Source organism: Dermacentor albipictus, chromosome 6 (genome assembly GCF_038994185.2).
Source record: "Dermacentor albipictus isolate Rhodes 1998 colony chromosome 6, USDA_Dalb.pri_finalv2, whole genome shotgun sequence".
NCBI lineage: Eukaryota > Metazoa > Arthropoda > Arachnida > Ixodida > Ixodidae > Dermacentor > Dermacentor albipictus.
Window position 1 is genome coordinate 27,820,470 of NC_091826.1, and position 15,339 is coordinate 27,835,808.

Genomic DNA, 15,339 nt, shown 5'->3' on the forward strand with positions numbered 1-15,339 from the left:
ATATTCATTTGCCATGCTTTTTACCAGTTACACAAGTCAGCAAAAGAATTGTTAAGGACGTGATGATCAGTTGGAGATTGAATTGAATGATATAAAACGGAATCGCCGGCAAAAAGGCGTTCTTTAGCATAAGTGCGTAGGGGGAGATCATTGTAAAGCAGTAATAAAAGAGGACCCAATACTGAGCCTTGCGGAACACATGAGAAAACAGGCATCAAGGGTGAGTTAGTAGAGTTGAAACGCACATATTGTGTAGCGTTGGGAAAAAAAGTGAGACGGTGTCGAAAACCTTTGAAAAGTCTGTAAATTAGCATAAATCTGATCACCTATGTCTAAAGAGCTGCTGATGTGGTGAACGAATTCTGTAAGTTGTGTTAGAGGGCTGAGGCCACGTCTAAAACCATGCTAGAACGTCATACAATTTTACTAGTTTCAAGAAATGCCACAATATGTTTAAAGATAATGTTTTCGAGTAATTTGCATAAATGTGCTGTTAAGAAGATGGGCCTGTAGCTAGATAACAATTGGACGTTACCAGACTTAAATAAGGGGAAAACTGAAGGCAGTTTCCACGAGGGAGGAAGGTGGCGGCTGAGAGAGATTTACTAAAAATAATTTTTAGATGTCTGATGCACCAAAGAGAGTATCGAACGAGGAACACAGTTGGGACACCGTCAGGAACACACGACTTCTTGGCGTCTAAGCTTAGGATGAAGTACACCATGAGGAGACATTGATAAATCTCCAATTGGAGGATATGGTTCAGAATCAAAAACAGGGATTAAGGAATTATCAGTCATAAAGACAGAGTGGAAGTGGGTGCTGCCTCGCCCGCTGAAGAAGGGAACTGCCGGGGTCGCTTTTGTAGCCGTAAGCCATGTCGTCGTGGAACTTGGTCTGTCGCTGATTGGCCTGTGGATTGTGACATAAATCCTGTCTGGCGGAGTATGCGAGACGCGGGCCGATGAATCGAGGAGCAAGCTGCCGCTGCTATCCGCAAGGGAGGTAGGGTCGTCCAGGCGTTGACCGCCCGGCACATCCACGACACGGCGAGGGTACGATGATGACGTCAGGTGCAGCGCGACGTCAGGGACATACACAGCAGCTTTCTGGGAACACGGAGGCAGCAAGGCAGCCGGCGAACTGCGTAATGAACAGACAGCGGATCAACATGGTGCACATGCCGCTGTAGCTACGCCTACTCTGTTGTGGATCACGCTTTAATAGTAGGTGGTAGGCAATTCCAGTAGCTAATGGCCGTAGAAAGGGAAGTAAACATTCCATAAGCACAGTTTATTCGAGGCAGTAAAAAAATTGTTGACAGGAAAATCTCATTTTGTTAGTGTTGGGAAGAGCACATCTGTTAAATGTATATAAATTTATTTTACGGTTAAGTGTGCGGTATGTTAGTAAAACCAATTTGAGCTGGAGCATATAGAGTACTGGTAGTATCCTTAAGTGAAAATTAGCGCTGCATGTGACATTTAACTCGAGCAATTGATTATTCTCAAGGCTTGATCTTGTAAATATTGTAGAGGTGTTATGCACGCGGCATATGTGTTTCCCCTAAATGAGATACAGTACCCTAACTCGCAATGCATAAATGTGTAATAAAGTGACGATCGTATGATTGTGCGAAATTCGAGAGCAATAAAGTTGGTGCTCTTATTCTAAAAAAACATTTTTAGGTCCTGTCAACATGCGAGTTAAACTTAAGGTGTGGGTCAAGTCTGGCGCAAAGAAACACAACTTCATGTGCAGGTGAAATAACGAGTTTGTTAGATGAGCGGTGGTGAGGGCTTGATGGCGCGTTTATGTGTATGAAAAAGCATAAACTGGGTTTTGGAAATGTTCATCTTAAGTATATTACTTGCGCACCACGCGAATAAATTGTTTAGGTGAAAATTCAGTCGGTTTATTACAATATTTATGCATTTGCTATAAGTAAATATAGTGGTGTCATCAGCATATAGTATGGATGAAGCACTGGTTAAACAGTGGGGAAGATCATTAATGTACACGAGGAAAAGGGCCTAAGAGCGAGCTTAGTGGCACACCCCTAGTGACTAATTTATTACGTGAGAGTGAACCACCAAAATGTACAGCTTGCGTTCTGTTAGCCAACTGCCGATGAGCGAAAGAGCTGGGCCACGAATGCCCAGAGCTTTTAACTTGTAAGAAAGAATGTTATGACAGATGGTGTCAAATGCTTTACTGAAGCCAACGAAAACTCAGTAAAAATATAGCAGTTGTCATAGGCGTGTTTTATTTTGTCACTGAATGATGTTATGGCTATTTCGGTCGAATAACCTTTAGAAACCCGTATTGATCAGGCGAGAGAAGACTGAATTTGTGGAAGTAGTTTGTTAAATTGTTTACAAGTAGTTTCTCAATAACTTTACTAAAACAAGCATAACATGCAGAATCGGTTGTAGTTTGAAATTTGTCCTTTGTCACCTTTTTTGAACATAGGAGTTATTTTACTGCTTTAAAAAAAATTGTAGGAGTAAACGGCTGTTTGAAATATGCAGTTAATAATGTGCGCGAGTACGTCACCAATATCAGAAGATAATAATTTGAGTTTGGAGAGTTGCAAATCATCAAGGCCGGCACCAGTAGTTCCTAAATTTGCGACTGAATCGGACACTTCTTTGGGTAACGTAGGGCACAAGTAAAAGGAATTAGGGGTTTGGCCGAGTACTGGCTGTTGTATACTGTTTTGTGAATAACCATGTATAGGACAGAAAAAAGCATGATTTCATTTGCAATATGAGTGACTTTCATTACTACCCTTGTTCCTGTATTACGCTTGTTCAGTGTCTGGTTTGGTAAAGACAGGTGAAGAAAGGACCTAATCGTATCCTAGGCCTTGCGGGTATTACTTTTGTGCTTAACGATCGCTTTCTCAAAGTAGGAGCACTTGGCTTCCTTGAAGGGTCCGCTAAGTCTAGTATAATAAGTTATGTACCGCGAATTTAATGTTACATTAAAGGGTTGGCATTTTAATTTTTTATGAAGGTTGTCACATTTATTAGTACTTTCTAAGGAGGATCTGGTTGTACATGGGTTCCTAGGGGTTCAGAAACAGTGAGTGTCCTGTGTTATGTTCGTACATTGTGAGGACACGCTTGTAGATTTGTTATTAAATTTTTGGAAAGCCAGGATTTGCGCAATAAACGAGTCTGGCTTACCGGCGTTTCTTTGTTGTGATGGCTCCTGCTGAGCGCGCCCAGGTGGATCCTTTTTTGCAGTGCTGGTAGCCCCCCGGAGCGACCCAGCAGTTGTCTGCCATAGAAAGAATTGGGTTCCAGTTGATTTCTGCAAATTGATTAATGAACTGAGTGGTGTGAAAGCTAGCTCTTTTTATGTTTCGATGGTATGGCGGGTTAATAGACTTTAATAGAACGAATACGGAAAAGTGGTTCCTTATGGGAACAGCGACTACGCCGGCACATTGCTCTAGGCGTAAGTTTGATAATATATGGTCTATCATTGAATGTAATCCGGACGGAGGACAATTTGTGGGTATGGTTATTAATGAATCTACGCCATATCCTGCATAGCAGTTGGTGTAATTGGAGCAGTGACTATTAGAGGGGTTAGTATTATGTATGTTTATGTCACTGAGGGCAACGCCATTTCTGTTATCGTTTGCAATGACATTAAAGATAGCATCTAGTTGGAAACAATAACTAGCGCAACAAGATGATCGGAAGCACTATACCAATCGAATTATTCTGTTTCTACTGTTAGCTTAAAGAAAATATTTATCGAATTTAAAAATACAGGTTCCACGTTAGGTCAAGAGAAAGAGAGATCATGGCAACGAGGATATGGCTGGTTACCTTAGACGAGAATTTCTAAACCACCATACCGAACATGCCTTCCAACACATACTTCCATTGTGTATCCGGTAATACCAAACATATTACCATCAGCATTTGTCAGCTGTGCTTCTGGAGGCAAATGTTACTTAAAGGGCTATGTAGATTACAAAAGAAATCTATCATGTTATCATAGTTGTTTATTAGAACTGTTAACTATGAACTATGTATGTTAAGGTGAATCAGATAGTTATGGGTGAGCCTGGTGTTATTAATGAATGTTTCAGTTCTTCTGAACAATTATACGTTTTCTGGAATATTTATTCGATTTGATATGAAAAAAGGTTTGGACGGCTACGAGGCGAATAGCAAAAGGTCGCGTGCGCTAGATATGACGTTCACGCGGCTCCCTTCTGCCTTTCGCGCTTCAATGCGGCAGTTGTCCGTCCATAGGAGTTTCCACTTGTGTAAGTCTATTTAGTCCGAGGGAATGAGCAAACAGACGTTTGTTGGCTTGCGATGAGCAGTCGTCAATAAAGACCTTGGTCTCTGCAGATGGGGGGAAGCCTGGAGGGGTAGCGTTTAGTCGTGTTTCCGGGCTTTACTTACGTATGCAGCCTTTTTGAAGCGGGAACAGAAGCGTGCTATTATATGTTTGCCATTCTTTGCGGGGACCTGGTGAACAGTGTCCACGTTAGATGGTGCCACAGGGCAGCAAATCTCGTCATTATAGTTTTTGCAGAACAGCGACACAGTTCTCAACCTGCGTGCAGGGCACACCCTCGATCTCGACATTGCTTGTGCGAGAATACTGCTCCATGTTAGAAACCCTTCTAGCCAGCATTTCGTTTTCTTTTGTACGCGTCTTGTTCTCTGGTCTCAAGGCGTCACATTTTCTACAGGTTCCTCATACAACTGGTTGATCATGCGCAAATTTCCACACATTTCTGCGGTTACTTGCCGAAGGGCATCAACAACACGATGAAGTTCTGCATTACTAGGCATCGCTAAAAAACCACGCCAGTAACCTTGGCAGCAGCAGGCATGACAAAACAAAAGCGGCAAATGCCGTATAAAAGCGAAGACTAACCAGCGAGGCCAAAAAGTTTTGCTTTGCGGCGTTTCCATGTTACCACAGCCGATGGTACCCAGTGAAGCGCGCGCCCAGGCGGATCCTGTTTTGCAGTGCTGCTAGCGCCACGGAACGACCCAGTGAAGTGGTAGCGCTGTGAGACCGCAGCAGGTGTCCCCGGTGGAGTTTATGGCAGTGATGGCTGGCATCAAGTCCTCCTGCGAGGATATCTGAATGTTTGTCACCACATTGGTGGTGGAAATCTGCGCTTGCGCATGACCGTCCTCCGATCTAGCAAACAGCGAGTTTGGCTTGCCTGCGTTTCCTCGTTGCCGCGGATCCTGCGGCTAAGTGAAGCATGGGGCCGGGTGGAGCCTTGTTGCAGTGCTGTTCGCGCCATGGAACGACCGAGTGATGTGGTAACGCTGGGAGACTTCAGCAGGTGTCCTCGGTGATGTTGATTGGAAGTCATGACGGGCATGAAGTCCTCGTGCCAGGATATCTGAATGCTTGTCACGACAATGGTGGTGGAAATCAGCGCTTGCCGATGACCATGCTCCGATTTGTGTAAGAAACGAGCTTGGCTTACCGGAGTTTCCTCGTTTCCACGGCTCCTGCGGCGAAGTGAAACGCGGGGCCGGGCGGATAATTTTTTGCAGCTCTGGTAGCGCCACGGAACGCCCCAGTGAAGTGGTAGCGCGGCGAGACCGCAGCAGGTGTCACCGGTGGAGTTTATTGGCAGTTATGGCGGGCATGAAGTCCTCGGGCCAGGATATCTGAAAGCTTGTCACTCCAACGGTGGTGGAAATAGCACTTGCCGATGACCGTGCTCCGATCTGCGCAATCAACACGTTTAGCTTACCGGCGTTTCCTTGGTTCCACGGGTGCTGCTGAGGCCGATAATGTAACCGGCTCTAGACTTACTGTTCTTTCCTTGAGAGCCTTGTCGGTTTATTCAACTCGTATATCGGCGTCAGCTTATGCATTAGCAGCTGGCGTGATGCTTGCGTTGAACTAGCGCTTTCCAGAGGAATGTTGTTTTTGACGGGTCGATATTGTAACTGGCTCAAGGCTCACGTATGTTTGCGGGAAACCCAATCTGCGTATGTCTGTTTAATAATTTCGCCAATGGTTGTGGCAGCTGTATTATCAAGGGGAGATATATAAACGCTGAACCACGCCTTTCCTTAGAGTACGTTTCACCGGGAGCGTGGGGTTTTGCGTGCCAAAGCCATGATTTGAATATGATATACGTAGCACTGGGGGACTCCTGGTTAATTTTGACCACCAGGATATGTTTAACATATCCCGGATTCACAGGACACGGGGTTTTTGTTGTTTGCCCGCATCCTAAAGACGCCGCCATGGCATGACATTTGATCCCTTGACCTCGTACTTAGCTGTGCAACACCATAGCCGCTAAGCCATCGCGACGAATTACGTTGAATCTCTCTCGTCGACATTGTAATGGCGTCTAGCTTATATTTTCTTGCGGGAATGCCGATCTGCGCGTCTCTGTCTACCCATCTCGCAAATCAGCGTCAGCAGCTGCATCATTCCCGGGACTCATGTCTTCGCCGAACCAGCTAACACTTGCCAGAGAATTGGTGGGAACTGTCCCGCCGGCATTGTAATGGGCTATAGGCGCCCCTCTTTTTGCTGGAACGCCAAACTTTCTATACATGTTTATTCAGCACCTAAATTGGCGTCAGCATGTGCATTATCAGGGTTCGTGAAATGGTAGAGCGTCCGGTTCCTATGCTGAGACGCTGGTTTCGAACACGGGTGCCGCTGGAAACCCTCGTTTGTTTACACGGGCAGAGAGGTTACTAGGTCTTGGCGCTAAGTTGTTTATTTGGTTTCTCAGCTCGATAAGGGGCCCTATAATGATTTACGAATGTATCTGGGAAGCCCCATGTCCCCACCACAGCTTTGGTTAAATAGTCGAGCACCCGCTGCTGCTGTGAAAGGCAGACGAGTGCTACTGCGAGGCACTCACCTGTAAAATGAGCAGACGCACTCTCCCAGCTTGGCGTTCGGCAGCTACGGGAAATCCAGATGTTTAGAAGGACACATACCCATTGGGAAGTAGGTCGCATGGGACCGCCAGACTCATTCTGCAACGGAGCGGTTGTTAAATAGTACAGCATTTGCCTCGTATATTGAAGGTACTCGAGTTGGTGTCCCAGTGCCTCAGGAAACTCAATGGCTACACTCTAAAAAAGTTTACATTATTTCGGGCTTATCTTGCCCCACAACAATAATCGTTGTCTGCCTGGCTTGCGTTTCTTTGCTTGAAAACTTGGCGCTCGCTACTTTCCTGTCGAGAATACTGTGTCAAGCTGATAAAGCGCAAGCCGTTCGTGACTAGGAAGTATAGGGCTCGCAGCGTTAAAGAAAGGAAATGCGGGCAAGACAGACGACGATTAGTGTTTGGGGACAAAATACAGCCCAAAGGGTGTAAAGGTTTTTAAGAGTGTAGGTTCTGAAAAAAAATACGTGCGTGTATCCAGCCGTGTAGATCGAGAATTCCTCCCCTTACGTGGGCTGATTGCGAAGAAAGTGCAATGCCGATGCGACCCGTGGCGGTGGTGAAGCAGGCGTTAAGCACTCCCCATACGTGGGCCCATCCCAAAGATAGTGCAATGCCGGGCCGATCCGCGGCAGAGGTAAAGTTCGCTATTAAGGGACCCACATGAACAGTTTCGCCGGTCATCCTTCTTCATAGAGTGGAAGGGCACTGAATTTTTAACAAGGAAGTGTTTTATGCCGGGGTCCACGCTTGACATTCTATATCGGATGTGACGCCGACGCCAAGGAGTAAAATAGCTGGCTGGTTGCAGCCCTATGGAACCTACACGAATTCTGAGCCAACAGGAAGGCCAAATGCCCTTCGAGATGTGCTCATCCGCGCCGAGTTGTCTGCTCAGCGTCTGCTTGCCATCCTATTACGTGCTCCATGATTGGTGGATTGAGGCAAAAATGTTTTGATGCCATAACCATAAGCTGCGTTTACATGCCCGCTACTGTAGGGCTTCGCTTTACCTGCAAGCTTTCCCTGCATTTACCTTGCAGCCTCCTTAGCAAGTAGTACGAGCGAATGCTGTTACGAATGCTCCCCTGATCCATGGCGTCTGCTCGGCGTCTACTTGACGTTTGCTCACTACCGTCATCACGTACCATTTTAGAGCAGGGTAGTATTGTTTGCATAATATTTCGCTTCCTATTTAAGTCAACGAATCCTATATACAATACAAATGAATCCGCGAAAGTAGAAGGTAGTTGCGCAGAGAATTGAAATCTTCTAAAGCGAATGCACAGGCCTGTCTTTTTTAAACATATGTGTGGTTAGCGCTTTCTCTAAGCTGTCCAGTTTGCTTTACAATGTCCGGAGGTCATTAGACGAAAGCGCGCATTCGCCACTTCCAGTCGTTCAGTGCGAACAAAACGCGGTGCAGCTATTTCCAAGACGAGAAGGGTTACTCAGAGCAAGGACAAAGCCACATTTTCTGAGCGCATTGCGTCCCGAACCGTCAGGTCTCCCGATAGCGTCCCAGGGGATTATTATTATTATCATCATCATCACCGTCAACACCATCACCACCACCATAATCATCATCAGCAGCAGCGCTCTCGACGACGAAGTACGCCTGCGCCACGCGCCAATCGCTGACGCCTTGTTTCGAACAGTCCAGTCCCCGACGCCTTGGGTTCAACCAGTACCCTTCAAAGGTATGGCCTGGCTAAGTATTACTTGACTTCATACTTCTTGTTCGTCGTTTTTTTTGCCACTTCTCGAACCTTTATTCGGCGGAGTGTTTCTGAGCAAGTCAGGTCAGCATGGGGCGCATTTTTTACTGCGTCATGAAGTCTTCGCGTTAGGTGGCTTGCGTTGCTTTTTTTCTTTAGTTGCCTGTAGAGCTTCCTTTGTGTGCAGTGGCGTAAACTTATTCACTGTATTTGTTGCCGAGTGGCGCAGTTGTTGCGGGAATGAAGGCCACCGAGGCGAAAGACGTGGAGCCCTGGGAAGGCCGCGGCCTCCACCTCCCAAAGTGACCTTTGGTTGGAGGAGGCCCCCAGGCGTTAAAGCTTGCTAGCATTTTTTTAAATAGCCTATTTGTACTAAGTATGCACTCCTTTGTGTGGGTGTAAACCTTATTATATAACGTTTGCCTCATCGGTTCCGTTACAGAACAGTTATGGGCGCCTCCCAAGGGACACTCGCAGCGACCCTGTGGTTTTTCTGTTTGGTAAGCGCCGACTCTGGGGGCATCGACAAAAGCGATGGTGGCTACACCAATATTAGGGTATCAATCGAGCCGGATGTTGCCCCAGACGAAGACATTATCCGCAACCTAAAGGTACGTGCCTCGAGAGTTCAACCTTTCTTTATAGCTTATTTAGTAAGCTAACAGGACGCATGTTCAGCGACCATCGTTGCATAAAACTGCATTAAACTCCGAGTAATTCTGTCGCCAGTCTCCTGATGAACTCAGGCCGACCGCGGAGAGCCCGCTCAAATTTGGTTTCTCAGCCGACCATACTTCACCGGAAAATATTCACTGCAAAATGCTACGTTTAACACCTCATATATTGAAGAATGTAATCTAAGCGCCAGTGAGGCGTACGTCATCAATAATGAAGCTATAGGGGCTTTCGGGCTACTGAAATTTTACTGTTCATGGGTTTTAGTGAAGGCTACAGGACAGAACACACAAAAGCTTGGCGGCCCGAAAAACATATGGTTACCAGAGCATAGGTGAAGTTACAAGTTTCCGTCGTTAAAAGGACACTACATAAAAATGTCATGTGGTGCTAGCAAACGCTACGTACAAACAATACAAATAGTACTTTTGTTAGAAAACTGAAGTGCTTATTGCGTGCCGACTGCTAGAATTGTGTTGTGCCGACTGATTAAAAATATACTATTCTCTACTGTTGTCACTAGAGTTGTAGTTCTACTTTTTCCAGTATGTTCTCATTGCTTGCAGTGCATTTTTCAGTATGTTTTATCAAGTCATACTCTCAGCAAATGGCAGCCGTTTTGCTTTTATATCTTTATAAATATTTATAACTTCATTATCTTTACATCTTTATTTCTTATTCACCGCGACATGCTATGTAATATAAATTAAAGCCCTATATAATGCCTGAAAAATGGCTTTTAGTGTACATGAATAAAAGAAGTGGAGTATTACGGAAACTCACTCGCAATAATTTATTTGTCATTTGTAGGAAGAACAGTGCTTTTGAAAACCATAAAATGACGAAAATAAAATAGGACTGCTTTCACCTCCTCTATATTGTGGCGGCTATCTTGTGGCGTCAACAGCGGCTGGTTCGCAGAGACCCCGATGTAGTGGAGGTCACGCGGAGACTATGTCAACTGGTTCATTTCGATGTGGGTGGTTCGAATTGAAAAGGAACAGAGCAGTGGCAGCACAGCAAGGAAAGAGACTTCTAGGCGAAGAATCTGTCGATTCAGTTTGACTGAACATTTTGCTATACGGTATGTTTCCTCAATGAATGGTCACATAAATTCCGCCTAAGTGACAATGAAGCTTGCAAGATAGCGGTACCTGAGGATTCAATACAGCGATTCACAAATCGGCGAGGTATTCACCTTTTTTTTGCCCTGTCAGAAAAACTAAGTGGCACGTGCAATTCTACTTTCGTGCTTGTAGCATTGCTGCTGCATCCCACGGCCTACAGAGTCGTAAGTGGTGACTATCGACGTGCAGGCCCTCCTCGAATCAGCATCACGGTTCCTACACAGAGCAACAAACGGCAGACTCTACTTCAAGTCATTCATCATTGAGGTTCCTAAATATTGGCCAAAAAGAGAAGGCGCACTTGTCCTAGGGGCAACGCAGTTCCTAAAAAGCGATGTGCGAATCGTGAGTGCCAAGAGTTGCGGGATCCAAGAACCTTGCACGGTGACGTCAAGAGGCTGCCAGGAAAAGGGAGACTCCATTTTCATTCCATCGGGATATCTCCAACGCCTGGGGCCCTTAACGGCAGAAACAAATGAAAGTGCTGGTAAGAATTTTATGTTGCATTTACAAGGGTCTTAGTGTGAAAAAAAAAGAGAGCAAGATATAAAAAGTACAAACCCGCGACAGCGGTATTTACCCTCGTATTCAGAAATGCATCTTGAATTGGAGCCCACACTTGACTTTATCTAAATGACGTCTGGCGTGAATGTGTCAAGGACGCTCATTGCGTACCCTTCGGCGCAATCACCCGAAGTTTCATCTATAGAAAGTAAGGCACGGGCTTGAAGTTAAGATGCATTTCTGAATACCGTGGTTAGTGTCAACAGTTCGCGACACGTGGTAGTCAGGCATCCCATCACCTCAAATGGTAGCACATAAAAGCGGTGCTGCCGCAGTTATGAATTCCTATGGGCCCCGAAATTTTTTTGTAGGAAGTCTGGTTATCTAAAGCGACCTTTCTGTGTTCTGAATTCCAGAAAACTGGTTTGGCTACATAAGTACCGGCGTCCTGGGTGCACGTAGATTAGATAGATGGATAGATTAGATAGATAGATAGATTAGATAGATTACATAGATTAAATAGATTAAATAGATAAGATAGATGATATAGGTTAGATAGATAGATAGATAGATAGATAGATAGATAGATAGATAGATAGATAGATAGATAGATAGATAGATAGATAGATAGATAGATAGATAGATAGATAGATAGATAGATAGATAGATAGATAGATAGATAGATAGATAGATAGATAGATAATGTGTTCTGGAATTTGTGTCAATGTGCAATAGCGCGAGGCAGCAGTGATGAGTTCAATGCCAGCATTTCACCATGTATGCGCACGAAACAGCGTGTTCTGAAGGCGTCGTCACATGCGTAGAAATACACGAATCGACAGATGGTGAGATTTATTGGTAGAAATGTATCTCCAGAAAGACAGAAGAGCCAATACATGGCGAGTTTCCAACGACTGAAGTGAAATATTTGTTTTATTTCTGGTGTTGCAAGAAAGATGATTATACTTACACTAAATAAATCTGGCTGCTCAATTCTGAACAGCATCCAACTACTGATAAGGTATTCCTGATATGGGGAACTTGTTGATGGAGCGAATTTCAGTTGCGGATGAACATAGGTTAGATATGTTAATTTCTGTACATCAAAAACAGTACCACGTATGTTTCCACGTGGATAACTGAGAGACTTCGAAGCTTTAAATGAGATGGCTGCGACATGCATAGCCCAGGAAAGATCAGGTGACAGGCGGACGCCAAGCTATTTCTATGATAGAGTATTACAAATTATGGTATTATTAATTGAATAGCGAAACAATGTCCGACTATAGCGGGACCGCCTTCTCTGTGCTTGCGGCGTGCCCTGTTCCGGTATTGCCTTGATTTGCCGTTGCATATACGTGATTAATATCTTGAATTAGGTCCGGCTTTCAATATTTGAAGAAGTGAGCAACAAAGTGTTACTGCTTCCAAATTTGATCGTTCACCAAGTGCACCTTGCGCACCTATGAAAAATTGAGCTACATTAGCATACGGTGAAGGGATGAGGACTAAAAGCCTGTGCGCGCTCACGAGACATTTATTAAATTACTTGACGTTCTCATTCGAATGCGTCGTTACTTCCTATGACTTGTTTTATCCCACCTAAGCTCATGGGTTACAGTGCCTTAACTCTACCTTAATTAACAATGCCTTAATTAACTTCGCTTTAGGTAACAAGAAAAGTCGTGGGTCCAACTCGCAACAAATGTTGAGGGTCGTGAGTTCGAGTGCCGAATTTAAATCTTTGGTAAAAGATGTGTTTTAATTAGAATGCATTAACTCCAAATGTCGTGGCTTCGACTCCTGCCAAACGTTGAGCCTACGACACCCCCCCCCCCCCCCAAGGCCGTCGTTTACACTGCTTTGACTAATTCTAAGTTAATTGTGCCTTAATTATATTGCTTTAAATAACACCAAATGTCGTGGGCTCTGCTGCCACCAAAGGTCGTGGTTTCAAGTAATTTATTTCAGTCTATTCTATTAACTTTGTCTTAATTAATCCCGGCTTAATTAACACTAAGGGTCGAGAGTTCGCCTCACACCAAAGGTCAAAGGTTCAGCCCTCCATTTTCGTGCAATTGAATATGAATGTCATTGAATGCAAGAATCAGCCTAGCAACGGACTGCAATACTGTTGCTGCACCACCACGGACATACAACCCATGGTTAGGGCTCCTGAGGAGCAGCGTGAACACGATAGTACGACCAGCGGGGGCGTGCTGCTAAAATGACCATTACTCGCATTACCACCATTACTCTAAATTACCATTACTACTTCTACACTAACGCAATAAGGCATTGCATACCCCCCGCAGCAGGTGTAGAGGTGGTTTTCAAAAACTTCACTGGACATCCACGAACTCAAGGTCGGGATGGCGAGTCAATGTTTACCGACTTTTAGTGCAAATTGTAATTTACAATTCCTACTTCAATCGCGGACCACCATGCTCCATTCTATCCCTATAAATCTCTCTTCACTTCCACCAGCACCTGAAGGCATTTGCTAGACGGTTGTCTGTCCTCTTCATGTAAAAGAGGAGGCATTGAGTACGCGGAATTTTCTAAATCTTCGAGGTGCCGAGGTGTGATATCTGCATTCAGAAAGAAAACAAAATGTTGTTGGTCCTTTTGGATGTGTCGAAGGCGGTGCCAGAATGGTTGTTCGTGCATGGCTCTCGTTACATGCGTGATGAACGCGCTGAAGTCGCGTTTGAGAGCTGAGAAAATGTGTGTTTTATTGCGGGTGATTATTTTATTACTACTTTTTTTTCTCTTCCAGCGTATACTTTCGTGCACGAGTGGGCGCATTTACGTTACGGTGTTTTCGACGAATACGGCACAAGGGGAGACGATTCCTTTCCGGAGACCTACTGCGCCGATGAAAAGGTGAGCAGCAGGATTTCAGCTTCTTTGTGGACAAGGCTAGACGCGTGAGCATGTTGGTAACTTATTATGAAAACACGTCCATTGGAAAAGACGGGGACAAAGACAACCGCGGCAGTTTTCCCAACCTTTGTTTGTGGAGTTGCAAGCCGCCAGATGTCTGTTAGGTTTGAAGGAATACTAGAATGAAGCTTCGAATTCGCTTTGACATTGCGTGCTTTTCATTCCGTTATATGGTTCTAGAAATTGCAGAAGAAAACTGAAATTTGCAAAAACTTTTTTTGGTTTGCAAAACCCAACTGAGGTCAAAGCGAGCTCGCGCTCAGTGACGCATTCACGTTTGGATGATATTGCAGTCTAAACCATGCACGTACATCGTGAATTATGGCGACCGGATGGGCTAGAGCCAGTCATAGTGCGAAAGAAGGCCGGATATCATGCAAATTGAGGCGGCCCTTCGGCCAGTACTAGAAAGTCGTCAAATGACACCGGATATTGTCCGAATTTAACCAGGCTTCTTGCCTGGTACCAGATACATTGCAAAGAAACGCCGTACATACCGCAAATTAAGGCGGCTCGCGGTAATGGTACGCGAGGGCAGAAGTAGACCGCAACACATACATAGCGTCGTTGCCGTGGCGTCGTTGTCATTCCGTCGTTGTTAGTTGTCGCCTTCATGGCATCGTGACGTTCGTTCATTGTCATTTTAACGCGATAGCGTTAAGGAGCTCGTGTCGCAGAAAAACCGGTGTCGTCGGCGTTGGCCGTGAGCGATAAATCCCAGCAGGCATTTCATGAATAAAAAACAACTTGCAAGATGGACTGGGTGGGAATCGAACAAGGGTCTCCGGAGTGTGAGACGGAGACACTACCGCTCAGCAACGAGTTTTTTTTTTGCCGCGGTGTGACGGCATCGGCAACGTCCGCCGTTCGCGGCATGCTTCAAAGCGGTACAAAAGCGCCTCTAGTGAATGCGGTGTTGCCTTAGAAACGAGCTGTTTCTAAGGCTCAGGCGTGCGTCGCTTGCTCAGGCGCACCTTTCGTTGCCGCGCCGAACGCTGCGTTGCTCGACGCTCACCGCGTCCGATGCGGGGCACGTAGTCTCTGTGCCATAGCCCATTGTCGTACACCCCTTGGCGGGTCGACGGGAACGCTGTCGCGTTCCACTCATGTAGGCGAAGCTTAAGCGTCCTCCAATTTTTTACCATCATGGTTCCGTCGTGAAAAAAATTAAGGCTACTGCCACCAGTTTGCTTGCGGCAGTTTGGGTTTAGACATGCATCTTGCTGATGGCGAAAACAGCACAAGAAAAAAAGGTAACACATATTTGGGGCCCACCGAAACAATGCGGGCTCCACTGCCACAGCGACGACCGGTGAGGGGAAACAACTGAACTCGGCACAAAGCTTTGCGTGCGCATTATTAAATCGCACGATGCTTCATTCTCTTCTTCCTTCCTTTGGTGGACGATCCAGGTAATTGCTTTGAAAAGGAGGCTGCCAAC

The 15,339-nt window shown here is 45.4% G+C and overlaps 1 protein-coding gene and 2 long non-coding RNA genes across 5 annotated transcripts in view; 1 reads left to right on the forward strand and 2 right to left on the reverse strand.

The window, feature by feature from the left end:
* Positions 1-580: 580 nt before the first annotated feature.
* LOC135905139 (uncharacterized) lies at positions 581-6,925 on the reverse strand. The gene is made up of 6 exons (XR_010565330.2): positions 6,896-6,925; positions 5,486-5,732; positions 5,213-5,405; positions 4,915-5,114; positions 3,192-3,285; positions 581-1,143 (listed from the first exon to the last, which is right to left on the reverse strand). It is a non-coding gene; the product is annotated as an uncharacterized lncRNA (long non-coding RNA).
* Positions 6,926-6,942: 17 nt separating this feature from the next.
* The window catches only part of LOC135905085 (uncharacterized), a 63,227-nt gene continuing 54,830 nt past the window's right edge, over positions 6,943-15,339 (reverse strand). Inside the window, exons 3-5 of one of the 2 annotated variants that reach the window (XR_011515100.1) lie at positions 10,750-10,906; positions 10,520-10,664; positions 6,943-7,013 (exon numbers count right to left, since the gene is read on the reverse strand). This is a non-coding gene — a long non-coding RNA (uncharacterized lncRNA). Of the gene's footprint in view, positions 7,014-9,639; positions 10,665-10,749; positions 10,907-15,339 lie in introns of those variants that run through there. The other variant, XR_010565312.1, reaches the window with a different exon arrangement.
* Positions 8,537-15,339, forward strand: part of LOC135905084 (calcium-activated chloride channel regulator 1-like) — a 45,174-nt gene continuing 38,371 nt past the window's right edge. For both annotated transcript variants that reach the window (XR_010565310.1, XR_010565311.1), the window contains exons 1-4: positions 8,537-8,628; positions 9,089-9,257; positions 10,638-10,935; positions 13,732-13,838. The gene's annotated coding sequence lies outside the window, so the exon portion shown is untranslated. The remainder of the gene's footprint in view (positions 8,629-9,088; positions 9,258-10,637; positions 10,936-13,731; positions 13,839-15,339) is intronic.